General features: G+C 54.0%; 1 protein-coding gene across 3 annotated transcripts in view; it reads left to right on the forward strand.

The window, feature by feature from the left end:
• The first annotated feature begins 792 nt into the window (after positions 1-792).
• The window catches only part of PLXNB3 (plexin B3), a 255,741-nt gene continuing 230,073 nt past the window's right edge, over positions 793-26,460 (forward strand). The window contains exon 1 of one of the 3 annotated variants that reach the window (XM_069209417.1): positions 793-894. The gene's annotated coding sequence lies outside the window, so the exon portion shown is untranslated. Of the gene's footprint in view, positions 1,016-26,460 lie in introns of all 3 variants that reach the window. The other 2 variants (XM_069209416.1, XM_069209419.1) reach the window with 2 other exon arrangements.

Below are 26,460 nucleotides of genomic sequence, written 5' to 3' on the forward strand. Positions count from 1 at the left end.
GTGTTGTCTCTGTGCAGGAGTTGTGTGTCTGTGCACCAGTGTGTGCCAGTTTGTGTTGTCTCTGTGCAGGAGTTGTGTGTCTGTGCATCAGGGTGTGCCCGGTTGTGTTGTCTCTGTACAGGAGTTGTGTGTCTGCACTAGTGTGTGCCAGTTTGTGTTGTCTCTGTGCAGGAGTTGTGTGTCTGTGCACTAGGGTGGGGCGGGGCTTGCCTGTTCACACCTGGTCAGGTGCACCACAGTGTGTCCCCTGGCACGACGAGGCCTGTGTCCTGTGTCTGAAGGAGGGGCGGGGCTTGCCTGTTCACACCTGGTCAGGTGCACCACAGTGTGTCCCCTGGCACGACGAGGCCTGTGTCCTGTGTCTGAAGGAGGGGCGGGGCTTGCCTGTTCACACCTGGTCAGGTGCACCACAGTGTGTCCCCTGGCACGACGAGGCCTGTGTCCTGTGTCTGAAGGAGGGGGCGGGGCTTGTCTGTTCACACCTGGTCAGGTGTACCACAGTGTGTCCCCTGGCACGACGAGGCCTGTGTCCTGTGTCTGAAGGAGGGGGCGGGGCTTGCCTGTTCACACCTGGTCAGGTGCACCACAGTGTGTCCCCTGGCACGACGAGGCCTGTGTCCTGTGTCTGAAGGAGGGGGCGGGGCTTCCTTGCTCACACCTGGACAGGTGCAGCCGGTGATGCCCTGCAGTCCCCTCCGCAGCCAGCAGAGGGCAGCACAGCTCTCCCCCCATCCTCCTGCCGGAGGGCAGGATGGGCTGTCCCAGCAGAGGAGGAGGAGGGTCCGTGGGCTCCCGTCTGGCACGGTGCATTGTGGGATGGAGAGTGGGCGGTGATCCTGGGAGCAACAGGCGGAGAGCGGGAGGAGAGAGAGCCCTGGAGACTCAAGAGCACCGGTGAGTCTGAGGGCAGCCGGGGGAGAGAGCTCAGCAGGGCGCGGCCACACTCTACAACTCGTGGAGTCCCGGAGTGGAGGGATCCTGTGCAGAGAGCGGGGCCAGGAGGAGGGAACTGCAGGTAAGAGCCTCTCCCAGCCCAGCCTGGCGCAGCAAGCAACAGAAGTGTCTCATCGTGTGCTCCTCAGCTCTCCTCTGCCCCCCAAGCCTCCCTCTCGTCTGCCCCTCAGCCTTCCTCGTGCCCACCTTCTGCCCCTCTCGTACTCGCCTTCGTGTGCCCTTCTCGTACTCTCCTCTTCGTGTCCCTGACCCTATTTTGCCCTCTGCCTTGTGCCCCTGCCCTTCTCGTGCCTTCCTCCTTGAGCCCCTCAGCCCTCCTCTTCTGTGTCCCTCAGCCCTTCTCCTCGTGCCCCTGCCCTTCAGCCCTCCTCGTGCCCTCCTTGTGCCCCTCAGCCGTCCTCCTCGTGCCCCGCCCCACTCGTGCCCTCTTCTGCCCACTCTTACTCTCCTCCTTGTACCCCTTTTGTGCCCCTTGCCCCTCTCGTCGTCTCCGCCTCTGCCCCTCCTCTTCTGTGCCCCTCAGTCTTCCTCCCCACCCCTCAGCCCTCCTCCTTGTACCCGTGCCCTCCTTCTGCTTCTCTCTTACACTCCTCCTTATGCCCCTCAGCCCTCCTCCTCGTGCCCGCCCCACTCTTGCCCTCTTCAGCCCCTCTCTCTTACTCTCCTCCTTGTACCCCTCTCGTGCCCCTTGCCCCTCTCGTCTCCTCCTTGTGCCCCTGTCCCTCTCATCTACTCCTTGTGCCCCTGTCATCTCCTCCTCGTGCCCCTGTCCCTCTCGTGCCCTCTTCCTCGTGCCCCTGTCCCTCTCGTGCCCTCTTCCTCGTACCCCTGCCCATCTCGTGCCCTCTTCCTCGTACCCCTGCCCATCTCGTGCCCTCTTCCTCGTACCCCTGCCCATCTTGTGCCCTATTCCTTGTGTCCCTCGGCCCTCTTCACTGTGCCCCCTCAGCCCTCCCTCCTCGTGCCCGTGCCCCATAGCCCTCAACCTTGTGCCCTTCAGCCCTCCTTGTGCCCCAGCCCTTCTGCCCCTTTCGTGCTCTCCTCCTCGTGCCCCTGGTCCCCTCAAATGCCTGCTCCAGAGCGCCCACGTGAGGTGCCCCAGATTCCATGGGATCCCCATATTAGAACCAGTGAACCCTTCCCTCACCCCCAGGCACGCTCCTCTTTTACTGGGAGTCAGGGGTGTGCCGGGCCTCCTTCTCCAGCACTCATCTGACCCCTCAGGTTGAAGGGGGGGTGTCTGGGGACAGGACGCGCCCATACTTGTTTTAATTTAAGAAAACAGCTCCCTTGCCTTTGCTTTTTAAAGACAGCTGTCCAGGGACAGTTCATTCAGAGAGCTGACACGCTTCACCTGAACTGTGAGGCCTGTGGACCCCAGGGACGCAGGCAGCTAAACAAGCCTTCCTGCGGGGAGCTGCTGCCTGGAGGAAGTGTGAATGCACACGCCCGTCCACCCACAGGTGTAGAGGGGGCTGGGGCGCTGTTCGCTTTCATTGGTAGACTCGCCTGACGCTGCCTGGCGGCCCGGGTGCTCTGAGTGGCACTGCAAGGGGGCACCAGCTGAGGGGTGAAGTGCGCTTTGTAAAAATAGTAATTACACATTCAGCTATGTAAAGTCTGGGTGTCCGTAAAAATCTATATATTTGAAGCACTTATCTTAAAACGTTTTGCATCAGCCTTTCTTTTTTTCTGTGTAATGTAAGTTTGAAATAGTGACTTATATATTCATAGTGCTTTCTGTCACAGCCTGCGACCTCGTTGCACTAAACATACATAGATGTCTAATAATACTCATTTCATAATGTACCATAGTGCATTTCCCACTGGTTAACTTGCATTTATTTTTCATTTAATCTGTGCCTTCTTTTATATTTAGTTACCTGAAGGAGAAAAAAACAAAATTCATAACATTTTGATTTTTTTTAGCCACCTTTGATCCCGCCCCCATTCTCACTCGCTCCGCCCCTTTGTGCACAGCGTCACAGTCCCCACTTCGAGCACTGACTTTATCACACGCACAGTCTGCTCAGGCACACGTGTCCACTCCCTCCCAGCAGCCACACGTCCCTGAGGCACCTGCACACCACCCACCCACCTCTCTCGCACCAGCCTAGCAGCTCCCACAGTCACACTCCTAGCACACAGTGCCACTAAATGTTTGTTTAGCACGGTTACCTGGCTTCTTGGCGCTATGTGCAAACATTGTCTTTGGCTGTGACTGGTGGGGGCGAGGGTGTTAATGGTCGTCTGTAGTCCTCACGGAGATGGTCTGGAATGGGCCTTGTGATCTTTACTGGAACATGGACGGTACAGAAACTTGAGCTCATTATAATTTAAAGTATGACGTTTGTCACTCTTAAACACATTCTGTCCACTTGAAGTTCATTTTTGTGTTTTTATTGTTTATGAAACATCGGGTGAAATAAATGTGTTAATACAAAATGGCGCAGCTTCTAAGCGCTGTGGATGTTTCATATGTGTGGGGTTCAGAGAGAGTTTGAATTTCGAGGCCCAGTGCAAGGACGTATGTTGTAGTGGTGCGGCAGGTGCAGTGGCACCGGGCCCAGAGGGAGCCAATGAAAAAGGTGTTACTGTATTGTTTAATTTTAACAGCAGTCAGGGGCCCTGTTCCTTCATTTCCTTGGGGCCCATAACATATGGGCTGTGCTACTGGCCCAGTGCGGAGGGTGCAGTGGCACCCGGGCCCAGGGGCCTCTCCGAACCCTGATTATTACTGTATTGTAAACTTCTGACAGCAGTCGGGGGCCCTGTTCCTTCCTTTCGTTGGGGCCCACAACACACGGACTGAGCTCGGTGGCGGCCCGTGGCACCTGTGGGTAGGGTGACCAGACGTCCTGGATTTCCCTGGACAGTCCCGGTTTTAGAGGACAGTCCCGGTGTCCCTGTTTTTGGGACAAAGGTCAGTTTATTAAATAAATGTCCCAGTTTTTGGGACAAAGGTCAGATCATCTAGGGAAGCATAAGTGAAAGACGCCCACAAAGTATGAAATAATGAAAGTATTTTATCTGTTACTGTCAGGCAACACAGTCCCCTGTCTGCTCCCAGCAGAGAGACGGAGTGGGGAGCAGAGTGAGGTGGGTGGGGAGGGGTTGGGGGTGCAGGGTGGGAGGTTAAGTCATAGGTGATTTTATCTATGTAGTGTTGTAAATGTGTGTAAGTATGCGTGTGTGTTTTTTATTATATATATATATATATATATACACACACACACACATGTATAGGCACATATTCACAAAGCTACGCAAAGTAGTGGAGAAGTGTGGCACAATGGTTAGAGGGCAGACCCTGAAGCAGAGATCTGCCTCCAGACCAGGGTTCAAGTCCCGCTTCGGCAGCGCTTGGAGGCCTGTCTTCACCCTGGGGGTGCCCAGGAGTGGGCACCTCACAGGGAAAAGCCAGGAGGGGTTCCATAGCGGTGTGAGTACAGCGCCTTGAGACCCGAACGGGTGAGTAGTGCGCTATACAAGTGCAAAGTTTACAGTTTTTTTTTGTTTTTTGTTTTTTTTAAACGGACAGGCCAGATATAAAAGTGAGTGTAAAGTTGTTACTCATTTTATGTCTGACCTGTCCCGGTTTTTGCACCTCAAAATCTGGTCACCCTAACCTGTGGGTGGTACCCTCACTCGCGTCATCCCTGTGCACCACTCGGGCCACTCCCTGGGTATGATGGGGTGGGGGTGTGAAAGAAATGGACTGGGCGGGGGATAAAGAAGTCTTAGCAGGGCTGAAGGATCGGGACTTGGGAGGGGGGAGGCAGTGATGTCACTTCCTGTCCCTCTCTGCCACACCCTGTCTGCTACCTGACCCGCCGCCCCCACCTCTCGCCCCACAGGTGCCATCCCACAGACCGCCCGGTTCGCGCCTGGCCTATGTTGGGCATCTGGTTTCCATCCCTTACCAGGTGCACCCCCAGGCACCCCTGCTGCTGTTACCCAGAAGCCCCCGGGGGTGGGCCCTTCCCTGGTGACACTTGTCCAGGAGGGGATATTCGGTGACATAGAGAACAATTGGCACAGCCCATAGGCCTGATCTTGGCGAACCGCAGTGGGGCATTGGGGATTACATCTTTTTCTACTTTTTGTTGATGCGACCATGCGCCGTGACGTGGCAGTCGGACGCCTCCTAGGGATGTAAATATAACTGAGTCATTTATATCATTTGGATAAAGGATTATGGATGTTTCTGAGCAGGACGCCGCACCTATATTATGCACAGAAACCTTTCTGGGCTTAAATGCACATCAAACGAAGACATTGTTCTCAGCAGCAGAAAGAACATATTCTATTGCTTTCGAGTTAGTATAAACTGAAGACATTGTTTAAACGCACGGTCATGGTATAAAGATGGATAAAACATGGGAAGAAAGCCAAATTGGCAGAATAAAAGGCCCACGATCTGTTTCACCTGTGGGATGTGCCCCCCCCTTTCTGACCCTCAAAAAGAGGCCCTTCAGAAAAGGTGCCACGCTGCTTTTCTACGTGGTTTAAAGTGACGTCAGCCCCGTGGTAGGGACAGCGGTGCCCAGGGACCCTCCCAGGGAGGATTAACCTCTCACAGAGCCCAGTCTCTGCTCAGCTGCAGCTCTCAGAAAGCTGAGGTCTGTAAACTCCTAAAGTAATGCACATGTGAGAGGGGTGCGCGCCTGGAGGCCTTGCTTCTGGGCGCTATCTTTGTCTTTCTCTGTGTGGCAGGTTAGCAGCTTGGGACTGCCATGCTTTGACCTTGTGGTCCCCCCTGTAGTGCCAGGTTTCTGTGCTGATCACAAAACAAATATCCACATGAAACTCCTTTCCAATCAACTTACATATTATAGCAGAAAAATGTTGCTACTGATAAACTCATACAACAACTTCTTAAATAAAGATGCAAATCATCTGTGTAGAATCTTCAAAAAAGTGCTCTGAATCCAGGACCAACACGTGAAAAACGAGTTTTTAATGTTTTGGAATCTACATCAGCAAATAATGATGAATAATTTTTATAATCATACTTTAGGAAAATAAACAAAGAGTGATATTTGGAACAAGTGATCCCTAAGTGAGAAAAGAGACACCACACCATAAAGCAATAAAGAAATCGCTCATAGTTCTGTGATCCTTGGTGCATCTCACGAAGACAGCCTCTTATTAAGTTATAAAGGATGCTTGTCAATACATTGATTGATAATTCAAAACCTAGCCGGAGAGGTCTTGTCAGATTAACGTGTTGATGGCGTTTTGACCCTCATGCTGGATACTAGGGTCTCATCAGGAGAAAAAGTGAGCCGGGGACTGGTGAAAGGTTGGAATTATCGAAGCCTCGGCTGGATGTGGAATATTGGTGCCACTGTCTGACCCAGGATGGTGCGTTTCTCACCCTACTATAGGCGCTGGGTAGACTGCGGCATCCTCCCACAGTGGGACGCTGTATTTTTCTTAATTCTGAAGTCCACTGGATTCAAAGGAGCTTTTTTTGAAAGATTCTAGACCATGTTTTTCGTCTTCATTTAAGAAGTTGTTGTATGAATTAACCAGTAGCAAGATTTTTCTGCTATATTTAAATTGATTGAAAATGAGTTTCACATGGACATGTTTTGTGATAATTATACCCAGGTTCACGTGGACATTCTGAGTTGCTCTTGTGTTTGTTCAGGTTGTTTTTCTTGGCACACTGTTGAGACATTCCTGTTTGTTGGGGCGGGAGGAAGGCTCGGAGATGAGACCTTGAAGGGCAGCCGTGTGGGCTCATGTCGGCAGGGATGGGGCAGAATCAGGACCCTGGTACCTTATGGGGTAAGCAGGTGCTTGCGAGATGCCATCGCGGGCTTTGGTGATATCCGCAAGGGGGACCAAGGCCTGGAGCAGGGACGTCTTGAAGATTTTGGGGGCCTGGGCCAAACCTAACTTAGGTGGCCCTGTTTGGAACAGCTTTGAATTTATAATCCAGTTTCAGGTCTTTCCTGCCCTCTTTGGCCGGGTCACTGACGGGTCGCAGGTATACTGTACAAACTCTAAATGTGTTTAAACCTCATTTCCAGCAACAGGGACCTGTGTTTTTAATATTGTAACAGCAGCAGCTCACTATCACTGCAAATAATCTCTTTGACCCCCTCCCGTCTCTCATATTTGGTTACCATGTAGATCTAAAATAAACTTTATGGATGTTGCATGAAACATAAATACAACGTTTCTCTGCAAAATGTTTAATAGATTCACACCTCGCCCACATTAAAATAAATTCAAGGAAACCGTATTTAAAACGACCTATTTAACAATTATTCAAGGTCATCAGGGTACAAGCTCTACAGACCAGAGCTGGCTGTACCAGGGCTCCTGAAAGGATGGGGCACGGGGCCAGAGCCCTCTGTGCCCTGGCATTGAAACATCCCTGGCATGGAGGAGGGCTCAGAGGTCATGTTGCCTCGTGTGTGCTCAGAGCCCCCCCGGCCCGGGGTTTCTCCCCCATGTTGTCTTTAAAGGGCGTTGTTTGTGGACGCGGCCTTGGCACACACCGCCTCCCCAGGGCCATGCCCGCAGAAGGGAGCGCCCTGCTCAGGAGGGCACATTCCGCTCCTGTTTGGTTAAGGGTCAGACTTGGCACCGCAGCTCCAGCTCTGGGCAAGAGGAGGCCGAGAAACAAAGCACGTGGAGTGCGCTGTGAACTCCGGGTCCTGTTGGCTCAGAGGTCGGCCGGGTCAAGGGGGTTTCAGGAGGTCGAAGGGAGCCGGGCAGCGCGCTCTGACCACCCCGGGCCTGCCAGGTCTCCAGCCTTCCATGTCCCAACTCTGCAGCCTGTGTTTAATCCCTAATCACTGCGCCTCAGTCCGCCTCCCCGGAATACAGCGCCTAGAGGCCATGTCACGTCCAAGACCCCACCCATCTCATGTCTGCTCACGAGTGAGTCCTGTTCACAAACCTGGGACTGAAGAATGCAGCCTCGTGTGCTTACTCAGGAATGAGAACGCGTAGCCCCCGCCCCCCGTGACACTCACCACCTCGGGGCTTCAAACACTATATTCTAGGGGAGGGCTTTAGGACAGGGCGCTGTACACCAGATGGGGTCTCTGGAGCAGGGCGCTGTACACCAGATGGGGTCTCTGGAGCGGGGCGCTGTACACCAGATGGGGTCTCTGGAGCGGGGCGCTGTACACCAGATGGGGTCTCTGGAGCGGGGCGCTGTACAGCAGATGGGGTCTCTGGAGCGGGGCGCTGTACAGCAGATGGGGTCTCTGGAGCGGGGCGCTGTACAGCAGATGGGGTCTCTGGAGCGGGGCGCTGTACAGCAGATGGGGTCTCTGGAGCGGGGCGCTGTACACCAGATGGGGTCTCTGGAGCGGGGCGCTGTACACCAGATGGGGTCTCTGGAGCGGGGCGCTGTACACCAGATGGGGTCTCTGGAGCGGGGCGCTGTACACCAGATGGGGTCTCTGGAGCGGGGCGCTGTACAGCAGATGGGGTCTCTGGAGCGGGGCGCTGTACAGCAGATGGGGTCTCTGGAGCGGGGCGCTGTACAGCAGATGGGGTCTCTGGAGCGGGGCGCTGTACACCAGATGGGGTCTCTGGAGCGGGGCGCTGTCACCCTCCTGACGAGGGCCCCGGAGCGGGGCGCTGTCACCCTCCTGACGAGGGCCCCGGAGCGGGGCGCTGTCGCCCTCCAGGCGAGGGCCCCGGAGCAGGGCGCTGTCACCCTCCAGGCGAGGGCCAAGGAGCGGGGCGCTGTCACCCTCCAGGCGAGGGCCCCGGAGCAGGGCGCTGTCACCCTCCAGGCGAGGGCCAAGGAGCGGGGCGCTGTCACCCTCCAGGCGAGGGCCCCGGAGCGGGGCGCTGGGACCCTCCAGGCGAGGGCCAAGGAGCGGGGCGCTGGGACCCTCCAGGCGAGGGCCCCGGAGCAGGGCGCTGTCACCCTCCAGGCGAGGGCCCCGGAGCGGGGCGCTGTCACCCTCCAGGCGAGGGCCCCGGAGCAGGGCGCTGTCACCCTCCAGGCGAGGGCCCCGGAGCAGGGCGCTGTCACCCTCCAGGCGAGGGCCAAGGAGCGGGGCGCTGGGACCCTCCAGGCGAGGGCCCCGGAGCAGGGCGCTGTACTCAGTCAGGGCTCAGGTGACCTCTAGAAGTGGAACCCAAAGTTCTATTTGAGCCCCGTTAGTGATGCGCAGCAGCAACATATGTCTTTTCTATAGACACACCTGTCCCTCGCCCCAGAATGTTACCCACCCCCCCTCCCCCGCTCTCAGCACATTTGTTTCCCTCATGGAGGTATTAGGTTTCATGCTTTGTTTAATACCCTAAGTGGACGTCAAGCTTGGAACAGGTTCCTTACATGCTTTGGGGGTGCCCACACCGTCCCTGCTGCATTGCACCCGCCGGCCGACCCTTACACCCCCTCGTGTACGCACTCTGGAGTAGTAAGCATCTGTGCCGTTTGTGTAGGTGTATATAGTGCTAAGACACCATGTTATGACCACTTCAGGGTGCTAGAAAGCGCTGTCAAATGCACAAAGGTAAGTGTTCAGTCACTGACGGAGTGAGCATTGGGGATCAAGGAGTAGCCCTGGGTGAAGGTGACCCCGTCTTTCTGGAGCATCACTCTACTCCTGAAAGCCTGGCAGACCAGACATCCATAGCAGGGTTAATCCAATGTCTTTCCCTACACTACCCCCCCATCCCTCGTGCAACCCCCAAAGATCGGGGACGTTCAGAAATAGGATGTTTTCATGTGACAGCCTCCCCGTTTGGTCAGTCAATGCCAGCTCTTTGCTGGGTGGGTACCCCCAAGCATTGTGGGCACAGATCTTGCCAGCAGTCCCAGAGGAGCTTATTTCCACGTGCCAATAAACCTCGAAGGCCTTCGCCCTATTTTACATCTCTGGGCTCTTAATCTCTTCCTGTGGAAGGACAAATTCAAGATGCTCACCCGTCTCCGATCTGGCCTGGATCCAGGAGGCTGGAGCAGCCTTTTTCCATGTTCCCATCCTACAGACCCCCAGGCACTATCTGCCGTTCAAGGTAGCCCAGGAGCATTTCCAGTTTGCGGTGCACCCGTTCGTCCTCACCATTGACTCTCGGGTGTTCAAGAAGGTGATGGCAGTGGTCGGTACATACCTCTGGTATACCTGACTTCCCTAACTCGACAACTGGCTGTCAAAGGAGTGCTCGCCAAAATGAGTTGTGGACCACCTCCAGGCGAGGGCAAACCTCCGGAAATTGTGTTTGCTTTTTGAGTTCGCCAAAGTCACACAGAGGTTCGCTTTCATCAGCGCCATTATGGACACCCTGACTTAGCGGGCCTTCTCTCCAGATCGGCGAGTCCAGGAAATTGAAGCTAAGGTCCTGATATTTCAGTGTTTGTCTGGGTCTCGGTGAGAATGGCTCTGAGGCTTCTTGGCCTCCTAGCCTCCTGCATCCAGTTTGTCAACCATGCAAGATGACACATGGGCTTTGCAGTGGGATCTGACATTTTAGTGGGCCCAGCATGAAGAACGCCTCTCTTACCCACACAGGTGTTGGAGCACACTGCAAAAGATCCACAGTGCTGGCTTCTCATCCATAGTTGGACCATCAGCAGACCCCTCTCCCTGACTCACCCAGTGCTGATGGTGGTGATGGCTGCATCACTACTGGGTTAGGGAGGCTATCTGGGAGAGGTGGAGGTCAGAGGACTCGGTCCTCCGGCTGTGACCTGTCTCCATATAAACCGGCTGGAGTTGTGGGCCATTTTCCTGGCGTCCAACAGAGAAGTCTGGTTCAAGTCTGCACAGACAAAACCACTGCATTGTGATATTGCAACAAAGCAAATGGGACGGGGTAGACATCAGTGGATTTCCCTGTTGTGCACCACATGGCAGGATCTTTAAACTCCAGGGCGGACGAACTGATCCAGCAACACCTAGTAGCTCGTGAGTGGCTGTTGCACCCGGAGGTAGTGAGTGGCGTCTTGCATCAATGCAGAGACGCCTGGCTCAATCTCTTTGCCACCTCTGAAAACATGCAATGTCAGCACTTGTGTACACTGGAGTTACCCAGGTCACACTCTCTGAGATGCATTCTGACTAGGATGGAGCACATGACTCCTGTATGCCTTCCTGCTGCTAACTCTTCTACCTAGAGTTCTGAAGAAGATTAGAAATGAGTGGGCCAAAGCAATCCTAGTGGCTCTAGTTTGGTGGAGGAGAGTGTGGTACCCAGAACGTCTGTGCATGTGCGTCTGACCTATCCATCTGCGGCTTCAGGAGGATCTTGCACCAACTCCAACCCAATCTACTCCTTCACGCATGGAGAGTGAAAGGGAGAGAGAGCTGCTGCCACGCAGAGTAGTGAATTTCATCCTCGTGCCAGGCATCCTTCGACAAAGTCTGTTTATCCCAGAGACTGGGGCAAGTTTGTGGCTTGGTGTGGCACCTGTAATATGGACCAGTTGCAGGCCACACTGGCTGATGTGTGGTGGTTTGTGGCCCAGCACAGAATTGCAGAGGGTATAGTTAAAGGTGGTCGGCTGGTTCTCGTTGGCTTTTGTGTGTTTACCGAACCAGCTGTCCCTCAGATGCCCGTCATATCGTAATCATTTAACCACGTCTCCTCCTAAACTCTTTGTCACTTTTTATTTGAACCCGTGTCGAGCTGATACACAGCTGTGCTTTGTCTCCTTACCCGTAAGATGCTGTTTCTCATCACAAACTCTTTAGCGGGTTGTGTGAGTGAGTTTTAAACTCTGTTCGTCTTTCTGGACGGAATAGTGCTGAGACCAAAGCAGCATTTCTACCTAAGGTCGCGACTCTTTTGATGTTGGAGGGTCCATCACACATCTGACTTTCTTTGGGCCACCTTCCCGGTCGACTGAGGGGAGACTATGGTTTGGAGCCCAGAGAAGCACCGATCTTTTAAATCAATGGTACCAGAGACCATTGGGTGGATGATCGGCTCTTTGTGGGGTCCTCCAAGGCAAAGAAAGCTTAAATCAGCGCAGAAGCTCGCACTGTCCAGGTGGACCGTCGTCTGCATTCACATCTTCCATGCACTGGACACGAAGCAGCCTCCAGAAGGACTGGAGCCCATTCCACCAGGGCCAAGACTGCTACCGCTGCTCCGGCCCGTCGAGTACCTGTTCTCTATCGGTCAGGCTGCGACGTGGGCATCAGTGCACATGTTTACAAAGCTTTCTTGCCTTGGCAGCCGAGTGCGACAGGAGGTGCATGTTGGTGGTTTTGTCCTGAAGGACTTTTTGGTCTGAGTCATTCCCCTGACGCAGTATCGGGGGCGATACTTGTTTGGTTTCTGTTCTAAAAGTGAGAGATCTGCGGTTAGAAGTATCCATCAGAAGGACAAGGTACTTACCTTCGGTAACTCTCTATCCTGTGGCCCCCGCCGCAGATTCCTCATCACCCCCCCCCCCCCAACCCAGATTCTGTGGAATGTCCTCTTCTCCATCTAAAAAAAAAAGTCCCAAATTACAGGTTTGCCACAGGCATGAAGAATTATTTTTTCAGTTCGGCATTGGCGTGCTTGGGTGGACCCTATATGCAGCCCTGGCTGTTATTTCCGGATGGAGGCGAGTCGGTGCTGAGCCACACGGCACCATCAACGTGCGGGAACTATACTGAAAAATCAGTCTAGCGCCTGGGAACAGTCAATAATAAGGATCTACTGTTGGATGGATCCACCAGAAAGAGCGCTACCGAAAGTAAGTAGGTTATAGAAAGCCGTCAGGAACAGCGCCGCCATATGTTGCAGACAAGCTGACCATCTTCGATCAGTCCTGCAACCAGGACACAACCAAACTACAGACTGAAAAACACAGGCTTTCTCCATCTGGGCACCCCGTTATCTAAAACACCTCGTATTTATTTCACAAGCCAATCAAGTTTCCCTTTGCTGCACTTACCTCCTTCTAGGCGCTCAGTGTGTCTCCATCGACTCAGGGGGCCATCTCTTCAAACAGCCTGGGACTGGCTCAGTGTGAATGGGGCTTCTAGATGCAGGCAAGGATGAGTGGCTCAATGATTAAACGAGCACGGAGACGTTTTAATGCCTTGGAAAAGTGGGCTCTGGCCAGGGTCTCAGCCTTTCATGGGCCCCTGATAGAGCCAGCTCTTTTCTGTCGAGTCTTGCCCTGATGACCTTGAATAATTCTTAAACAGATTGTTTTAAATACTGTTTGCTTTAATTTATTTTTGATGTGGGGGTCTATTACAGACATTTTGCAGAGAAACTTTGTGTTTGTTTCACACAACATCCACCCAAAAGGTTTTTATTTTTTTTAGTTCAAATCGGGACCTCACATCTGAGAACTGGGAGGGAGGAGTCACATAAGTAATATTAGTGAGCTGTTGCAGTATTAATATATTGAAAACAAGTCACTATCCCTGAACATTAGATGTAATCACATATACAGTTTACACCATTGTCTGTCACTGTCAGTGGTATGGCCAAAGAGGGCATGAAAGCGCAGAAACTGTATCATAAATTCGACTTGTTCCGAACAACGGCTCCAAATTCAATTCGGCCCCAAAAGCCTTAATATCCCCTAAACAAACATGGCGGTGGGAGACGGCCACTCATAGCCACAGGGGCAGCCACATAATTGTAGCACGCGTGTGTGTGTGTGTGAGAGAGAGATACCAAAGCTTGCGGGTGAGTGCCTGGAGGGTGATACATCCCTGGCCCGCCTCTGATACCAGAGACCAGCCCTGTTGTGGGTGAGTCATGTCACACCACCGGGACTGATGGTCAGAGAGGAAGTGATGGGAGAGCGCGTGCCCCGCGGTGACGCATTCCGGCCATGTGACGGCACCTGTTACGCGCATGCGCACAGACGAGGGTGGGGTACACCAGAGCACCACATCACAGATCTCCAAATACTAGCTCGCGAGCTATTACTACCTATGAGTATTTCTCCTGTGCGCAGGATACTAAGTTAGAAGCTTTTGCTTGGTTTACTTAATATATGTATGTTGAAATGGAAAAGTTTGTATTTGAAATGAAAATGTGTGTATTTTTAGAAGCCCTAGGCTGATACTTGAAGAAACATGGTTGCATTTCTAAAATATATATAAGCAGATATTTCAGTGATAAATCTCGCAGCCCTGGGTAGTCTCACTCATGTTATTTCCTTGGCGCTAGTAGCAGCGTAGAAGGATTCCGCATGTTCTGCGTCGCGGCTGGCATCCATACAGGTGGTCCCTGCTGGTGATCTCGCATATTGCGACCGCTAATATCATTGTTTCCGCTAATGGTGTCTCTATTGCAACTCTCATAATATTAGTAGCTCAGGATGATTTCTATTAAACAGAAGTAGCTCTTGTTACAGAAAAGGTTGCAGACACTGTCATCGGCAGAAGGACAACAAAGAAGGAAGCGTAAGAGTCGGGCACCTTTTTTCCCCAATCCGAAATGATAAAAAAAAGTATGAACGGTTAGTATCACTTTTATTCATAAATTGAATAAATGGGCAATCATTTTCTGGCTGCCCTAGAAATGAAACAAAACACTTAAAAAATAAAAATTATATAGGGCTGGAAGGGTGGGTGTGGAAATTAGAGGGGGTGTCAAGAAGGTCTAGAGCAGGGGTCTTCAAACTGGGTTTTGGGCCTCCTGGGGGGGGGGGGGTGCCAGGCTCTGGTCAAAAGAAGCATTACACACACAAGTGTTTTTGTTTTAAGCAAAAACATGTTATTGCATTTTTAAAAAGGTAACAGTACTTAACTGCAATGTTTAAATCCATCTAGACATATTTAAACATTGCCATCTTTAAAAAAAAAAAATTGGGGGGGGCCCCAATGATTTTTATTCTTCAACTGGGGGCGCAGCAGTAAAAAGTTTGGAGGCCACTGGTCTGGAAGGAGGTAGCAACAAGGCGTGCGCGGACACAAAACCGAGAGGAAACAACATGGTGGGGGGGAGGGAGAGGTGCAAAGGTGAGAGCAACGTAGAGCGTGAGGGGAGGAAAAGAAGCAAAATGATATATGAGAGAGCAACATTGAGTAAGAAGTGGGAGAAGCACACAAGGGAGACAGCTGGAAAACACAAGCACTATCATGAATCCTCCAACTAAAACAAAAGTACTTCCCTAAACATGAGTATTGAAAGGACGCCAGTAAAGAGGTTATGGGACAAGGAAGGAACACACAAGATGGACAAGGCAAGCCACTGAATAAGCAGCAAGCCAAGTGAGTGAGCATAAGGCCCAAACGGTAGGGGGCTTTAAAGCCCCCTGTAAATTCTTGGTAAGCCCATGGAAGTCTGTTGTAACAACACAGATTGTGCTGTCTGGTAGACTCTCATTATCACAAGGTGGCTTTCTCTGTTGGACTACGACTGTCTGCTAAATGGCGCGGGGGGTCCCAGGTGCCAGGCCTGATAGTCGGGGTCAGACTCGGGCAAATAATAGGGCACCAAAATGAATGTTGCCCCCATTAGTGAATTACGTAAATAACAATGTGCCCCATGTTTGCAAAGCTGGTCGTTTTGAACCTGTAAAGACACACTGTAATAGTATTTTGTAAGCTATGAAAGTCTGCCTGGATTTGAGCTTGCTGCAGGCAATGTTTGTTTTAATACAATGGAAATCAACTGTAAAACAGCCCAGCAGACCATAAAACAGGCCAGCTATTAGCTTTGTAAACTCCTAATCGGACTTTTCTTGCCACATAAACTGAAAAGTAAAACAGATTCACATAAGCGAGCCGATGGCTGCCAGGAGCGCAAAGCAAACACACAAAAGGAAACAGAAGTTCGCTTACAGTGAAATGTATCAGCAAAAGTGCAATTATCTCTGTAACCGGCAAAAGTGGAACTAGCCATGTAACGGCGTCTATGTCATGCAAAGTGCTCGAATACTGCCCAGCAAGATCGCGCTGCCTGCGAAATAAAGAGGAAAAAATAGTGCAGAAACCATACGGAAAACATGGAACCTCATATGTTTTCAGTAGTTAGCTGGTGCGATCGAGGCAGGCTAAACCCTGGAAAAAGCATGACGTATGCATGCTTTTCACTATTGAAGTCAAGCAAATTTTAAAAGGCAAGCCCACGAGCCAACCAAACTCGTGGGTGTGACGTGTACATGGTTAAAAGCCCATAGAGTTTACACCAGGGACAGACCGCTTTGCGCTCAACCCTAAAAATGGTCCATACACTCGCCTGTCAGACCAGCCCTTCGGGCATGCCTGATTGCCCTACAGGCTAGTCCGACCTTGTTCAAAGTCCCTGCACCATCTGCCCCACCAGGGACCACTTGAGGGATTGCTAAAGGGTTACTACAACGTCTTCATACTCACCAATGTCCACTGGAGTGACTGAGTGCCAAGGCCGTATCTCCCTACACGCACTCACACCCTGAAATAGCTTATTGTACAGTCTGGGGCACTGAAATTGTTTTCAACAAAATTATGGGTTTACCACACTTGTTACCAAATCCTGCAGTGCACGTCACAATTTTTGCCAAGGATAATTTTTTGGTTCAGTCCTGATTGTCATATCTTAGGGGGCCAGAGGTCACTCCTCTCAGCAGCCATAGGGAAGTAAGCCAACAGTCCTGGTTGCACCCCACGTGCACTAGCTCACTGACTCCATTTTACTTGGTCAGTTCTTAAGTGCAACTGTTTCTCCAGTAGGCCTCCGTGGGAGGCGGTTAATGCACACCCTCGGGGTCCTGCTATCGGTGATGAAGCCTTGGCTTTGCGTTCTGCTTGTGAAGACGGTGCATGAGCTCAGGGCGGGACCTTCATGTTTGTCTGAGGTTTCGTCTGACTGGGCAGAGCTGCTGACCATGCACAGTCTGTACTACACCAAGACCTGTATTTACGCCTGTGGGTGAGGCGAAGGTGTGCACCACAAGTGCCAGTGTCCTAAGCAGATTTGTAATTTCCTGTTTACTGCACATCTTTACCCGAGTTTCTGACTGACCGCAGTCTGCCACAGCATGCCAATGTGCATTTAAGGCAAGGGGGCATCATCCTTCTTGGGCAGGAGCAAGCTTCCCTAGCAGGGCACCCTCTCCTCATGCAAACTGCTAAATACGGCACTGGAGATGGAAAGGCAAGCTCGGTGCACACCTAGGCTGGGTACAGCACAGGCGCGGGCAGTGCAAGCTTCTCTTATATCCATACAACAGGTACAGCAGAGGTCATTGAAGTGAGCACTTCCTGCATTCGCAAAACATGCAGTGCACACAGCTGCAGTGCAAGCTTCCCTCACATACTGAGTAGGTACAGCGCCAGAGCAGAAGTTCAAGCTTACATCTTCCACAAGACCGCTTCAGCACCGAGCTGTGTAATATCACTCACACGTGCAGCTGGCGAGCCAGTGCAGGCTTCTCTCGCGGGGAGGCAGCAGCGGTGCGGGCTTCTCTCGCGGGGAGGCAGCAGCGGTGCGGGCTTCTCTCGCGGGGAGGCAGCAGCGGTGCGGGCTTCTCTCGCGGGGAGGCAGCAGCGGTGCGGGCTTCTCTCGCGGGGAGGCAGCAGCGGTGCGGGCTTCTCTCGCGGGGAGGCAGCAGCGGTGCGGGCTTCTCTCGCGGGGAGGCAGCAGCGGTGCGGGCTTCTCTCGCGGGGAGGCAGCAGCGGTGCGTGCTTCTCTCGCATGGAGGCAGCAGCGGTGCGTGCTTCTCTCGCATGGAGGCAGCAGCGGTGCGTGCTTCTCTCGCATGGAGGCAGCAGCGGTGCGTGCTTCTCTCGCATGGAGGCAGCAGCGGTGCGTGCTTCTCTCGCATGGAGGCAGCAGAGGTGCAGGCTTCTCTCCCATGGAGCTGGTGAAACGAAGGCAGCAGCGGTGCAGGCTTCTCTCCCATGGAGGCAGCAGCGGTGCAGGCTTCTCTCGCATGGAGGCAGCAGCGGTGCAGGCTTCTCTCGCATGGAGGCAGCAGCGGTGCAGGCTTCTCTCGCATGGAGGCAGCAGCGGTGCAGGCTTCTCTCGCATGGAGCTGGTGAAACGGAGGCAACAGCAGTGCAGGCTTCTCTCGCATGGAGGCAGCAGCGGTGCAGGCTTCTCTCCCATGAAGCTGGTAAAACGAAGGCAGCAGCAGTGCATGCTTCTCTCCCATGGAGCTGGTGAAACGAAGGCAGCAGCGGTGCAGGCTTCTCTCACATGGAGGCAGTGCATGCTTCTCTCACATGGAGGCAGCAGCAGTGCAGGCTTCTCTCACATGGAGGCAGCAGCAGTGCAGGCTTCTCGCACATGGAGCTGGTGAAACGAAGGCAGCAGCAGTGCATGCTTCTCTCACATGGAGGCAGCAGGGGTGCAGGCTTCTCTCACATGGAGGCAGCAGGGGTGCAGGCTTCTCTCGCCTGGAGGCAGCAGGGGTGTAGGCTTCTCTCGCCTGGAGGCAGCAGCGGTGCAGGCTTCTCTCGCCTGGAGGCAGCAGCGGTGCAGGCTTGGGCAGCAGCGGTGCAGGCTTCTCTCGCCTGGAGGCAGCAGCGGTGCAGGCTTCTCTCGCCTGGAGGCAGCAGCGGTGCAGGCTTCTCTCGCCTGGAGGCAGCAGCGGTGCAGGCTTCTCTCGCCTGGAGGCAGCAGCGGTGCAGGCTTCTCTCGCCTGGAGGCAGCAGCGGTGCAGGCTTCTCTCGCCTGGAGGCAGCAGCGGTGCAGGCTTCTCTCGCCTGGAGGCAGCAGCGGTGCAGGCTTCTCTCGCCTGGAGGCAGCAGCGGTGCAGGCTTCTCTCGCCTGGAGGCAGCAGCGGTGCAGGCTTCTCTCGCCTGGAGGCAGCAGCGGTGCAGGCTTCTCTCACGGGGAGGCAGCAGCGGTGCAGGCTTCTCTCACGGGGAGGCAGCAGCGGTGCAGGCTTCTCTCACGGGGAGGCAGCAGCGGTGCAGGCTTCTCTCACGGGGAGGCAGCAGCGGTGCAGGCTTCTCTCACGGGGAGGCAGCAGCGGTGCAGGCTTCTCTCACGGGGAGGCAGCAGCGGTGCAGGCTTCTCTCACGGGGAGGCAGCAGCGGTGCAGGCTTCTCTCACGGGGAGGCAGCAGCGGTGCAGGCTTCTCTCACGGGGAGGCAGCAGCGGTGCAGGCTTCTCTCGTATGGAGGCAGCAGCGGTGCAGGCTTCTCTCGTATGGAGGCAGCAGCGGTGCAGGCTTCTCTCGTATGGAGGCAGCAGCGGTGCAGGCTTCTCTCGTATGGAGGCAGCAGCGGTGCAGGCTTCTCTCGTATGGAGGCAGCAGCGGTGCAGGCTTCTCTCACACATGGAGCTGGTGAAACAGGCAGCAGGGGTGTGGGCTCCTGTCATGTGGCGGCGGCAGCAGGGGTGGGGGACTCGCGCGGCGGCGGCAGCGGCAGCAGGGGTGGGGGACTCGCGCGGCGGCGGCAGCGGCAGCAGGGGTGGGGGACTCGCGCGGCGGCGGCAGCAGGGGTGGGGGACTCGCGCGGCGGCAGCAGCAGGGGTGGGGGACTCGCGCGGCGGCAGCAGGGGTGGGGGACTCGCGCGGCGGCAGCAGGGGTGGGGGACTCGCGCGGCGGCAGCAGCAGGGGTGTGGGGGACTCGCGCGGCGGCAGCAGCAGGGGTGTGGGGGACTCGCGCGGCGGCGGCAGCAGCAGGGGTGTGGGGGACTCGCGCGGCGGCGGCAGCAGCAGGGGTGGGGGACTCGCGCGGCGGCAGCAGCAGGGGTGGGGGACTCGCGCGGCGGCAGCAGCAGGGGTGGGGGACTCGCGCGGCGGCAGCAGCAGCAGGGGTGTGGGGGACTCGCGCGGCGGCGGCAGCAGCAGGGGTGTGGGGGACTCGCGCGGCGGCAGCAGCAGGGGTGTGGGGGACTCGCGCGGCGGCAGCAGCAGCAGGGGTGGGGGACTCGGGCGGCGGCAGCAGGGGTGGGGGACTCGGGCGGCGGCAGCAGGGGTGGGGGACTCGCGCGGCGGCGGCGGCAGCAGGGGTGGGGGACTCGCGCGGCGGCAGCAGGGGTGGGGGACTCGCGCGGCGGCAGCAGGGGTGGGGGACTCGCGCGGCGGCGGCAGCAGGGGTGGGGGACTCGCGCGGCAGCAGGGGTGGGGGACTCGGGCGGCGGCGGCAGCAGCAGCAGGGGTGGGGGACTCGGGCGGCGGCGGCGGCAGCAGGGGTGGGGGACTCGGGCGGCGGCAGCAGGGGTGGGGGACTCGGGCGGCGGCGGCGGCAGCAGGGGTGGGGGACTCGGGCGGCGGCGGCAGCAGGGGTGGGGGACTCGGGCGGCGGCGGCGGCAGCAGGGGTGGGGGACTCGGGCGGCGGCGGCAGCAGGGGTGGGGGACTCGGGCGGCGGCGGCGGCAGCAGGGGTGGGGGACTCGGGCGGCGGCGGCAGCAGGGGTGGGGGACTCGGGCGGCGGCGGCGGCAGCAGGGGTGGGGGACTCGGGCGGCGGCGGCAGCAGGGGTGGGGGACTCGGGCGGCGGCGGCGGCAGCAGGGGTGGGGGACTCGGGCGGCGGCGGCAGCAGGGGTGGGGGACTCGCGCGGCGGCGGCAGCAGCAGGGGTGGGGGACTCGGGCGGCGGCAGCAGCAGGGGTGGGGGACTCGCGCGGCGGCAGCAGGGGTGTGGGGGACTCGCGCGGCGGCGGCAGCAGGGGTGTGGGGGACTCGCGCGGCGGCGGCAGCAGGGGTGTGGGGGACTCGCGCGGCGGCGGCAGCAGGGGTGGGGGACTCGCGCGGCGGCAGCAGCGGTGCGGGCTCCCGTCGCGTGGCAGCAGCAGCGGTGCGGGCTCCCGTCGCGTGGCAGCAGCAGCGGTGCGGGCTCCCGTCGCGTGGCAGCAGCAGCGGTGCGGGCTCCCGTCGCGTGGCAGCAGCAGCGGTGCGGGCTCCCGTCGCGTGGCAGCAGCAGCGGTGCGGGCTCCCGTCGCGTGGCAGCAGCAGCGGTGCGGGCTCCCGTCGCGTGGCAGCAGCGGTGCGGGCTTCCCTCACATGCAGCTGTTACAACAAGGGCAAGAGCTTTGCACACTTCCTTGTTTCATGGGAGAGTTGGTTGGGCTGGTGGCTGCACATCTGTGCCTTCCTGCCTCCCTCCTCCCCAGGGCTCCTGGCTCCCCTCCCCCACACTGGGGGAACCTGTCTGCCCAGGTGCAGCTACCTGCAGAGCATCTGTGGTTCTTTGTCTCTCTCGGCTGTCTGGGCCACTCTCCCATGAGCTTCTCTCTCTCTTCCCCTTGTTCCACCTTTTCCTGGCATTCTGCATTTCTTCTCTCCGTCTTTGGGCCTTTGTCGTTTTCTCCCTTCCTGTCATCTTGTTCTCTGTTTCTCTGGCTTTACAACCCCTCTCGTTTCTCGCACGCTGTCTCGTGTGTGTGTGTGTCTCTCTCTCACACTCTCTCTCCCCCCCCCTTCCTTGCAGTGGTGCTGGCCCAACTCTCACAGTGTGGGGGAGGGAGTCCTAGGGAGTGAGTGCAGGCGCCACACAGGGATTACGTAAAGCAGACGCGCCACGCCCCCTTGGCGGGTGTAGGATCCATCAGTGATGCACCTCTGACCCCACTGTTGCAAATATATTATATTACTACCGCGTGGTCTGCAGCCACGGCTATTTACAGACATTGAATGGCCACGAAATTCACTGGACATCCAGTTTTTCAGCAAATACCTATCATTTGCACAACGCCAAGTAAAGTGTCTTGATGTAAGTAGATCCTTTTGCATTCTTTGTTTTTGTCAAAGTTAACAATTACAATAATGTGCTTTAGTCGTACTTTCTTAAATTGCTGACATAGTTAAACTATTTAGAGTTCATTTGTATTGTAATTGTATTGTAATCGTATTTATATAGCGCTTACTACCCCTGACGAGGCGTCGAAGCGCTTTTCGATGAGTAGCACGCTACTCCGGTATCCAACAAGAATTAGTGATGGATTAGTATAATTTAATAGGGAGTACAGTTTTAGTATTATTATGAGTTAATTTGAGTTGCGGATATGAGAGTTTGTTAGTTAGATTGACTGGAGTAATGGAGGGGTGGAGGAGGAAAGAAATCCAGAAGTGTTAATTGGGAGTTTATCCTTCATTTACTCAATCCAAAGGCGTGAGATGAATAAAAGGGGAGCGGAGGGGAAAGAGGATGTGGAAGGGTTAGGGAGAGCATAGTAGCAGAGTGAGATGAATGCAGGAGAATTTAGTGGGGTTGTGTGGGAGGTCACAGAGGTAGAGTGAGGTTTGGTGAGTTAGATGTGGAAGCGGAGGGAAGAGCTTAGGCAGAGTTATTTAGGAGATGAAAGTGGTAGAAGGGATTTGGGATGAGTCTGAGTGAGAAATGGAGCCATGCAATGATCCACAAACATGCCAGGCACAGAAACAACATATACACATACATACACATATATATATATATATATATATATATTTATATACACACACACACATGAATATACACACATATGCACATACAATACATAATTAGAATCATGGCCTCAGCACTCTTTCAAATCAAAACATAGCATCAGCAAAGGCAAAAAGTCAGGGGGTAACCATGCCAAGGAGGCATTTCCTTACAGTCACCCTCACTTTTTGCCTGGTGTTTGATGCAATTTTGACAGAAGTGCCCTGGGTTCCTGCTAATCAGGTCCCCAGTGCCAGAGCTCTCTCAAACTGTCCAATTGTTCCCCAATTGGCAATACCTTTAGCACCCCTATAAGTCCCTAGTAAATGGTACTCTTGGTACCTAGAGCATGGGTACTAAAGAGGGTGCCCAAGGGCTGCAGCATGTATTGTGCCACCCTAAGGGACCCCTCACTACACTCCTGCAGACTGCCATCGTGACGTGACATGGTGCAGACAAGTGAATGCACGACCATGCACACATCCTATGTGCCATGCCTGCAGACACTGCATGAAGTATATGTAAGTCACCTTAGAGCCAAAAGGCGGGGTGCATTATACTACATGTGTGGCCATTTCTGCATAAGCAGATACGCTCCTCTCATGTCTAAGTCCATACGTGGACATTACAAGTGAACAGGGATGCCATCTTAAGGTATGTACTGGACACTAGTCGACACGCGTTTCCTAGCTACATAACTGCTTCACTAAAACCTGTGGTGTTTGTTATCAAGCACCTCATATTACTAAGCCCACACCGATTCCAGTCATGGATTTATTAATACATGCACCCAGAGGGTACTGCAGAAATATCCCCTGAACCCTACTAGTTCTCTAGTGGGCTGGCTGATTGGTATAGTCCAGCCAGCCATCACACACAGGTTTCTGACCTCCTGCAGTTGAAAGCCCACACTCGGAGGCCAAAAACAATGCCTGCCCTGGAGGAAGGTGTTAACACCGCCTCCAGCAGGATGGCTAGTGATTTACCATACCAAGGCCAGGGACCTCAAAGTCCCTGCGCATTTGACATGCGAACCCAGCATTCTCCAGACCTACAGGATATCACCCCCTTCCCTGAGGCCTATTTGGCACCAGGACAGGCGGGAAATTAGCTATTCTAGGAGGTGTGGAAGTACATCCAGGTCAGAGATACCCCAGAGTGCCTGGTGAGCCCCACTCTAGGAAAATTCTGCCATCTTGGTGATAGCAGAATTAGGAACTATCAGACTGTGTTATGCCCACTACGTGAAGTGGACATAAAAGGGGTGTAGTGACACAGAGTAAGTAGCCCATTGGCTACTGCCATTCACTCCCCATAATACCCTTAAATCTAGTATTTGGGGGAGCCACTGACACTAGGAAAGTAGATTCTATAGACTCAACAAGAAGGAGGACACCGAGGTGCCATGCGGAGCAATAACAGAGGTGCAGCAACTGACTTGGCACTAACCCTCCTGGCCTCGATAATTGTACAATAGATGACTCTTCCTGGCCGGCCTCCAAAAGCCTAGGAGGGCTGCCAGCACTTTGAGAATCAGCCAGCATCTCCCGTGGAGCAGCGGAGTTACTCCCATGCACTCTGTATGCACCCCACAAAAGACAGGCAGAGATAGCCTCTGCCAGGACGACCCAGACAGATAAACACGCCGACGCCCGCAGCCCAAGTAAGAGTGAACCGACGGTGCCCCTGCAATGTAGAGACCCTCAAGAGTTGAAGCCCCTCCCCCTTTGGGTTTGACCAGACTGGATCCCGCCAAGTACCCACCTGCAGCCTCTTTCTGAAGGAAAGCAAGAACCGCAATTGGTGGGAAAAGCCGAAGGCTGCTCAACCACACTACCCCAGCTAGTGCATCTTAGGAATGCTAGAGCAAGCCCATGTCCACTTAAAAGGGATACCTGGGCTCTTTACACAGCATACCTCTTTTGGTATTCTATATAAGGAGCCAGTGTCCTACAGGTCCCACCGTAAGCACTGGGGTGAAGAAACAAGTAGATTGGGCCTACTGGCCACAGGGCATGCGGTGGGCCCGAGGGGCCGGAAAAAATAACGTAGACCAGACCCAACACCCAACAGGCACACAGTGAGCCTAGGGTACGAACTTCAATGCAGATTGAGCCCACAGGGCAAATTTTGCGACACCAAAATGAAAGTTAATATCCGGTCTACTGCTGCAAAAACAATACAGCAAAAATGTCCTTTGTTGTGCTGCAAAATGTCCTTAATTGTGCTGCAAAATTTGCTCATCTATGCCATAATAGCCTGGGGGTATGAGCAGGATATGTTGCCCAAGTTCCATGAAGAGAAATTAACTTTCAGGGTTGGAGGTGAACAAGGAACACATTCCTTAAGTATGAGAAACATAGAGGTGCATAGATGAAGAGAAAAAGGAGGCAACGATATCTGCAACTAACTCGCCACTATCCTCAACGCATCCATTGCCACAGTCACCTTTACTGACGCATGGAAGCGCGCAGAAGTCAGACCTCTCCTCAAGAAACCCTCTGCCGACCCTAGCAAACTCCAGAACTACCACCCCATCTCACTGCTCCCTTTCCCAGCCAAATTCCTGAAGAAGGCCATGAACAAGCAGCTCACCGAACATCTGGAGAAAAATAACCTGCTAGACACCTACCAATCTGTTTTCCATGCCAACCACAGCACAGAGACCACCTGGATTGCCTCCACTGGAGACATCCCCCACCCTGCTCGACAGGGAAGAATAGGTGGCCCTGATCCTCCTCGACCTGTCCACAGCCTTTGGCACCGTATCCAACTACACACTCATCAAGACAAGAGACTACACCGGATCATGGGAGACGCACTCAAGTGGATTGCATTATTCCTCATGGGACAAATGCAGAGAATCAGACTACCCCCCCCCCTTCACTTCGGAACACATGAGCACCATCTGTGTTTATCTTAAGGTTCATCCCTCAGACTCACCCTCTTCACCACCTACATGATGCCTCTAGCCAACATCATCAGAACCCATGATCTCAACATCTTGTCCCAGTTCATCCTTTCGCTCTCAACAGACCCCACCACCACTAAGACCAACTTCCACTACTGCATGAAGAATGTTGTGGACTGGACAAAGGACAACTGTTTGAGCTCAACACTGGCAAGACCAAAGTGCTGATCTTTGGAAACCACACCTTCCACTGGAATGACACTTGATGGCCTGCCAAAATAAAACCTATCCCCACCCCAAAAGGCCACGCCCGCAAACTCGGCATCATCCTAGACAGCAAAAATCACAAGGAAACAACAGATAAACTGTCTGCTTCCACACACTCCACCTGCTCTGAAGAATCTTCAAATGGCTCCCCATCAGCATGAGGAAAAGAGTCAGGCAAACCTTAATCTCCAGCGGACTGGACTACGGCAATGCACTGTATGCAGGAACCAGCACCAAACTCATGAAAAGACTCCAGACAATACAGAACACACACAGCAGCCACACTGCTCCTCAACCTGCCAATCGGATCCACATCACCTAACACCTGAGAAACTTCCACTGGCTCCCAGTCCATAAAAGATGACAATTTAAGTTATTGGCACACACCTTTAAAGCCCTCCACGTCCAAGGACCAGCATACATGAATCACTGCCTGAACTTCCACCAACCATCCAGCATCCTTTGCTCCGCTTCCCTCACAGACACGCGCTTCTGTCATAGCCACATCTGTGGTCCTTCCTCGCTGCCAAATCCTTGAATGCCCTCCCCTCTTAACTCCGAACATCACCCTCTGTGACAAGACTTCAGGAAGAGACTCAAGAGCTGGCTATTTGACTAAGCACAGCACCTGGATACCCTCATGGGTGATAAGCTGCACTTTGCAAGTACTGATTGATTGATTATTATGAAAGGCAACAATGAGGTGGGTCAGTTGTCAAAAGAAACCAAGAAAACAATTTGTGAAAAATAGATGTGTAAACCTTAAGTTTTGGTTACACACGAAGTATTAAAAATTTGACATGTAAATGTAGTGAATTACACAGGTGTATTTTGTCAGTGGACACACAGAAAGAAGTACTAGGGAGATACAGATATAAGGGTAGAGAAATTAGGTGGTAATACAGGCAGGTTGACAGAAGGTTTGTGAGGAGCAAGGTGGGGAAGTTAAGTGAAGCCAAAAGAAAGGTCTTGCACTTCAGAAAGTTTAACTACCTTCACTTAGACGAGTCCAACATACCTGGCTGGCAAAATCCAAACCAGATTTGAAACACAGACCATTTATTATATATGTATATATATTTTTTTTATTT

Source organism: Pleurodeles waltl, chromosome 10 (genome assembly GCF_031143425.1).
Source record: "Pleurodeles waltl isolate 20211129_DDA chromosome 10, aPleWal1.hap1.20221129, whole genome shotgun sequence".
In the NCBI taxonomy this organism is placed as follows: Eukaryota; Metazoa; Chordata; class Amphibia; order Caudata; family Salamandridae; genus Pleurodeles; species Pleurodeles waltl.